The sequence below is a fragment of the Glycine max genome, chromosome 5, assembly GCF_000004515.6.
Source record: "Glycine max cultivar Williams 82 chromosome 5, Glycine_max_v4.0, whole genome shotgun sequence".
NCBI lineage: Eukaryota > Viridiplantae > Streptophyta > Magnoliopsida > Fabales > Fabaceae > Glycine > Glycine max.
In genome coordinates this window covers 18,877,359-18,884,859 of record NC_038241.2, presented here as the reverse complement: position 1 = coordinate 18,884,859, position 7,501 = coordinate 18,877,359, and positions in this window count along the sequence as shown.

The following is a 7,501-nucleotide window of genomic DNA, read 5'->3' as shown; positions in this document are numbered from 1 at the left end:
CGACAAAGGGAGCAGATGACCATATGTTGTCTCCGCGTGCTATCGGAATCGATTGTCGCTGGGTAGCAAAAATGGAGAGACTAAAGTAGTCTCGGCGTCCCTTCACTAAAAATGTGAACATGCTTTAGCGAAGAAACAAACTTCCAACCGGTCAGAGTCATATACATTTTGAAGAAAAACAATGTTTCCACTGGGGAAGGAAAACATGCTGATAGAATTTTATCATAACCGTAAATGAGATTTAGGATATTAGCATTTCATTTCTAAATGAGCATTTAGAAGAAACACTGGGTCCAACTGAAATAGAAGGAAATCACTCAAAGTGTATAAATCTCACATGGGCAAGTGTTTCATCCTAATTCTGAACCACATATATGTCATGACTTGACTTTGCAAATCATTTCGTATTAAATCAAAGATAACATGCATAATCATGGATCAATAGGACATTTAGGAAGTTGGATTTTGGTGGGAAATTCAACTTAGGGAGTTTTGGCCTTTTCCTTTCTCCTTTTTTTTTGGTTTAGCGTGACACGAAAAAGATGCAGGCACAAAAAGAAATTGTATGGTCCAACGATCTTTCTATTTATTTTTCTTTTGCTTTCTTCCGATCCTTGATCGGGATTTTTTTTCTCTTGCTGTCTTCCAATCATTGGTTAGGAACTTCTTTTTTTCTTTTGCTTTCTTCCGATCTTTGATTGGAAATTTCTTTTTTTTTTTTTCGCTTTTGAAGCGCACTTGCTGCTTAAAGGCATATGGATCTTCTTTCTTGGGAGATCCTTCCATTTGTTCTTTCAAGGGTAAGGGTAGCAATTCCTATCCTAGGTCAAGGTTTATGGCCGATGAGTTGAGGTTTTGGCTCAAAAGGCTCGTAGAAGGTCGGGCATGATGTATGTCAGGGATATTTGTTCGGCAAGCGGTTCAGCGATAAAGGAATGCCCCACAATATTTCCATGATATGCATGTAACAATGATGATTTAGAAATTTATACAAAACTGATCATGCATGCATCCATGTGGATACTCAAACATCAAGTTTGTGGCCATGTGACACTAAGGCTTAGGATTCATTTTTTTCCATTTAAATCGACCCAGTGTTTCTAAAAGATGCTCTTTTATCAATTTATACATTCATCTGAGTCTGTTTAGGAATTCGGGAAAACTTCCACAGCATTTACCCTTCAGGTGTGCACACATTTTGTTTTTTCAAAAATTCGCTTGTGTTCTGACTGGTGGAAAATTTCCAAAGAAAAACTGGCAGTTATTTATTTTCAAAAGTGTGTTGGCCTTTCTTTTATGGTTATTTGATTAATTATTATTTTTCTTTGTAAAGGATTAGAAACGGTTTGTAAATCGGGCACAATTGGTATCCAAAATTACATTTTATTGAAAAAGAGGCGTGCGACTAAAAGTACACAAGACCTGGGTTTTTGGCATTTTAGAAAAACCATCGCCATGTAAATACGACAACATGCTAGATGCGGTAAAATTACTCACAATGAGTGACTAATAACCGAAGGCGATAATGACATGTTCAGTTTAATCATAATGGACATAATAACTAGTAGTGAATAATGTCAAACCGCATGGAAATAACAAAATAAATAACAACAATAACGTCACATCGCATGGAAACCAAGAAGTAAACAAAAGCAATAATGTCAAATCCCACAGAAATAACAAAATAAATCAAAAGCAATAATGTCGAAAGGAAGAAAAATCACAAGTTTGGCGATCCGATCGTCCTTGTCCTTCTCAGAGGAGGAAATCCAACATGTCTGCCATGTCCTGATCATCCTGGGCTTCGTCCCCACCTCTAGAGGTCCCCGCAGGCCCTGCCTGAGCCTCAAACTCGGTCTCATCCCCAGGCCATGCCACCGTGGCCTCAAACTACTCAGGAGTGGGCTAAGGGAAAGGACTGGGGTCTTGACTTTGCTGGTGCAGGTGGTAACGATAGAACTTCTCGTTCAGCCGCCCCTGCCCTCTATGATTAGCCGCTTGCTGTCTAATCACGTGACGCATGTACCTGTCCATCCAGAGCTTTATCCTGTCCAGGCAATCAGAGAAGGACCTCAGAGACGGTGCCTCCTCTTGTGGCGGCGATGGCGCATCTATCGCTGGCCGCTGATCCTCCTCGGGTTGCTACGGTGCCTGACCCTACGCCTGCCAGGGGATGCAATACTTTTTAGTGAAGGCTCTAGTAATGGGAGGCCGAATGACCTTGCTTGGGGCGACGAGCACTCCGTAGAACTGGCAGAGACCCTTGATCAGAGCTGGAAACCCTAGTGCCCTATTGGACTTTTCTGAGTCCACAGGGTGCCTCGTAGGCGTCGTTCCTGCAAATTGATAGATGGTGTCAGCAATCAACTAAGCCACGTGACTACTCACCTCTATCAGGATGGCATACACCAGCTGACACTTTGGCAGAGGAAGATCGAAGTTGTGGTCACTGGGTAGGATGTTACTGAGCAGCAACGTCATCCATATCTGGGTCAGGGTGGTCATGCTGGTGCGCATGATCCTCAACCGTCTTGCTGCAGCGGTCCAGGCGAAATCCTGCCCCGGTATGCATAATAGCTGAGCAATGGCCTCCTCATCAAAACCAGAGACCTGATTCCTCCTCTGGCTGAATTCGCAATGCTGAACCTCTTCCAAGATCAGCGGGTGGCGCAAGAACTGACTGAGGGTGTCTGTGTCAAAGGGGATTCACTGGCCCCTCACCCAGGAATGCATATCCCGAACTCCCTCCTTAGTAGGCCAGGCATTGGCATAAAACTCCATGACTATCTCTGGGTCAAATTTAGCCATGGGTGTCACAAGTGGCACCCAGCGCCTGTGGCCTATCTCCTCTTGAAAATCAGGGAACTCATTGTCCCTCAGCTGGACCCGCCTCTCTCTAAGGAATGACCATCCCTTGATGGCCTCAAAGTACTGCTAATGCTCTGCGCTCTGAAATCGATGCCTATCGAATTCTATGTCAGCCTGTGGGGCAACACTGGAGCCTTCTCTGGTAGTGTCCTTCTTGGACCTCTTTGATGGACGCTTTCTCGGGGCCATTTCCTGCGAAACACATTTGTAAAGTCAGTTCACCAGAAATAGCAATGTTAAGCAAAAATGGCATACAACCTCCTCCAATAAACACTAACATCAATGTAAATTTAGAGCAAACTCATACACATATTTCCTTATGAACATATATGCGCGCAAGATATTCTGCTACCTAAAAATTGCACTCATGCACATTCAAGGCATTTTTGTTACCTAGATTACATACATGCACTTCCAAGGCATATTCGCTACCTAAATCACATACATGCATTCTTTTTTGCTAAATTTACATATATGCATACTCAAGGTATTTTGGCTACCAAAAATTGCATGCGTGCATATTCAGGTATTTCTGATACTTATACATATACAAATTTCGTGAGGTATTTTGGCTACCTACACAATAAGGTATTACATTTCATGCCTATTCAAGTATTTTTTTGCTACCTAAAATTGCATGCAAATTCAAGTATTGTTTTGCTAACTAAAATTGCATTTCATGCATATTCAAGTATTTTTTTTTGCTACCTAAGAATGCATTCAAATTAACAAGGTATTTTTGTGAGGTATTTTTGCTACCTAAACATATATATATTTGTGAGGTATTTTTTGCTACCTAAACATATATATTTGTGGGGTATTTTTGTTACATAACATGCAACATATATACATTTTGTGAGGCATTTTTGCTACCTAACATGCACATATATACATTTATGAGGCATTTTGGCTACCCAAAAATTACATGTACACACAACCAAGTATTTTTGCTACCATATCCAAAGGTGTAAATCAATAAAGGTATTTTGCTACCTATATGAATAAATTAACAAAAGGTATTTTTGCTACCTAAATTAATAAGGAAACTAACAAAGGCATTTTGCTACCTACTCTACACCTATATGTTCATGATGAACAACATTTCTAAACATCTAGGTGTAAGGAAATTATCATGGCATAGCCCATAGCTGATTGCTGGCCTAAAAGGGTAGCTTCACCTAATATGCACCCACTCTTGTGTTCTCTTGCATCCAAAAACAAGCTTTGGTTCCTAGGCCTAGGGTATATGTGGGGCAATCATTCTAGCCCTTATGAAACTGAATACATGCTAAAAAATGGCAAACATGCGCAAACCAAATTGTTCCATAGGTTATTCCCCACAAAATCATGTGCAAATGCCATTGAGGCATTTCATCGAACACTTGGTGGGCGTATGTTTAGGCATGAATAGCAAGGGAATGGGGGCAATATGGCATGCCCAATCATTTCAGCAATCATCAGAGGCCTAAGGTCTTCTCACACAACCCTCCAATTCGAAAAAACACACACAAATCCAAACATACATTGCTCCTTGGATTCAAGCAAATACATGCAACTTAGAGCACCAAAATACATCAATGGAAAGCTAGAGAGCCAAAGAATGAGGCACTTACTTGTTGGGGGTGAACAACAACGCAAAATGGCATAAAAAACACAGAGAAATGGTGACATAGGGCTGGAAAACCGCAAGAATCCGTGAGCCTTCATTTTTTGAATGGGGGGGGGGGGGAGTTTTGCGTGAAGAAAACTCACCCTCCCCCCTCTTTTAACCTTTCTCATGCAGAGGGTGCTCGCCTGGGCGAGCTAACTCTGTTTTTTTTTTTTTGCAAAATTGTATCTTTGCAAAATTATGTCTTTTCCTTATATTGGTGCTTGTTTATTTTAATTCCTAGGATTAAGAATAAACTAGGCATATTCAACTATGACTTTAGAAAAATAGATGAATAAACCACAAGCAGAAACTTAAAGGCTACTAGGCCGCCTCCGAGTAGTGCCTCTTTAACGTCTTAAGCTGGACGCGGGATGATGATCTGTTGATCATGGGCCTGGCAGATGCTTGCACCTGTCCCTAAGTCTCTGAAAATAGGAGATGGCACCCGCAGTAAAACATGACTACACTACCACTTACCTTGGTTTATCTTTGCCTTGAATTCGGCATGGTATTGACCATCACTTGAAACAAATATTTTCCTGTCCTTCGATTCACGGGATAAAATTATGCATATGCAGGGGCAGTTCAAGTGCAATGACTCAAAAAAATGTCCATTATGTTCAATTTTATTTAAGAGCTTGCGGCACCCCTATAGATCAAGCGAGATGACTTGGACCATAAATAGAAAACGCATTTTAAAGCAATAACAACCACAACACAAGGGTTGAAAAGCGAATCACCAATCGAAAGTTCATTAGATGTTATGAACAAAGTTTACAAAGGATGGAAAATCTTTGGGGAACCTCAGAGTATAATCACGTAGTGACCCTCTTAGCTCCCCCAAGTGCTAAACATAATATCGCTTGACGATATCAGCGTTCACAGGTGAAGGCAACTCCTCATCATCCATGTTGGCAAGCACTAGTGCTCCTCTGGAGAATGCCTTCTTTACGATGAAAGGCCCTTCATAGTTCGGAGCCCACTTTCCCCTATTGTCCTTTAGGGCTTGGGATACTTTCTTCAGAACGAGGTCCCCCTCGTTGAATTTGTACAGGCATACCTTTTTTTCGAAAGCGTTCTTCACCCATCTCTGGTACAGACGCCCATGGCTCATAGCCGCCAGACGCTTCCCTTCTATAAGATTGAGCTGATCAAAGCATGCCTGAGCCCACTCTGACTCTTTCAACTTGAAATCTGCCATGATCCTCAAAGAAGGAACTTCTACCTCAAATGGCAATACGGCTTCCATTTCGTACACCAATGAAAATGGCGTTGCCCCAATTGAGGTGCATACCGAGGTTCGATAACCATGTAGCGCGAAAGGGAGCATCTTGTGCCAATCCTTATATGACATGGTCATCTTCTGAATATTATTTTTGAAGTTCTTATTGGCCGCCTCAATTGCCCTATTCATCTTGGGCCTATAAGGCGTGGAATTATGGTGATAGATCTTGAAGTTCTCGCACAATTTCTTCATCATCTTGTTATTCAGATTGGTGGCATTGTCTCTGATAATCTTCCTGGGCAGATTATCTCCTTTTTAATGAACATGACTACCATGCTTCTCGTGACGCTGGAGTATGAGGTGGCTTCAACCCATTTGGTGAGGTAGTTGATCGCAACCAAGATGAAGCGATGCCCGTTCGAAGCCCTGGGCTCAATGGCCCCGATCACATCTATTCCCTACATGGAGAAGGGCCACGGCGCTGCCAAAACGTTCAAAGGCATGGGTGAAGTGTTGACATTGTCTGCGAATGTCTGGCACTTATGGCATTTCCTAACATGGATGCAACAGTCGCTCTCCATGGTGAGCCAATAATATCCCGCCCTCAGAATCTTTTGGGCCATAGCATGCCTATTGGCATGTGTTCCAAAGGAACCTTCATGGACTTCTACTAGCATATGTTCAACCTCCCCGACATCCACACATCGGAGTAAAACCATGTCATGGTTTCTTTTGTACAGAATGCTTCCACTTAAGAAGAAACTAGCTTCCAACCTTCTTAATGTTCTTTTGTTGTTGTCGGAAGCCTCTTGTGGGCACTCCTTGTTTTGAATGTATCGCCTGATGTCCAAGTACCAAGGTTTACTATCTTGTTCCTCTTCTACCAAACAGCAATGCACGGGCTTGCCGTGACATCTGAACTCGATGTATGGCAAGTCTCCGTGCGGAGTCAGCTGGAACATGGATGCTAGAGTGGCGCACGCATCGGCCATTTGATTTTTTTTCTTTGGGAATGTGATGGAACGAGATGTCATCGAAGAACTCAGTCAATTTCTTGATGTATGCTTGATAGGGTATCAACTTGTGATCCCTAGTCTCCCATTCTCCCCTCAGCTGGTGTATCACCAAGGTTGAGTCTCCATACACTTTGAGCAACTTGATGTTGAAGTCAATTGTCGCTTGGATCTTAAGGGTGCATGCCTTGTATTCGTCCATGTTGTTCGTGCAATTGAAATCCAATCTGGCCGTGAAGGGAATGCATTGATTATCAGGAGAGACCAAAGCTACCCCAACCCCATGATCTAGGGTGTTGGACGTGCCATCGAACCACACGATCCACTTATCCCAGTGCTTATCCTCTGACTTCTCTTCGAACAAGGCCAAGATGTCTTCATCCAAAAACTCTAGATGCATGGGCTGGTAATCATTGAGAGTCTGTTGAGCCAAATAGTCTGCCAAGGCGCTTCCCTTTATCGCCTTTTGGGTGACATAGATGATGTCGAACTCAAATAGCAAAACTTGCCACCGAGTGATCCGCCCCGTAAGGGCGGGCTTCTCGAAAATGTACTTGACTGGGTCCATCTTGGATACCAACGAAGTAGTATGGCTCAACATATACTGCCTTAGACAATGGGATGCCTATACCAAGGCACAACATGTCCTTTGCTTAAGTAATAGATGGCCACGTTGTCTTTTTCCGGAATCGCCATGCTGTCCCAACATGCATCCCATTGACTCATCCAACACCGTCATGTACA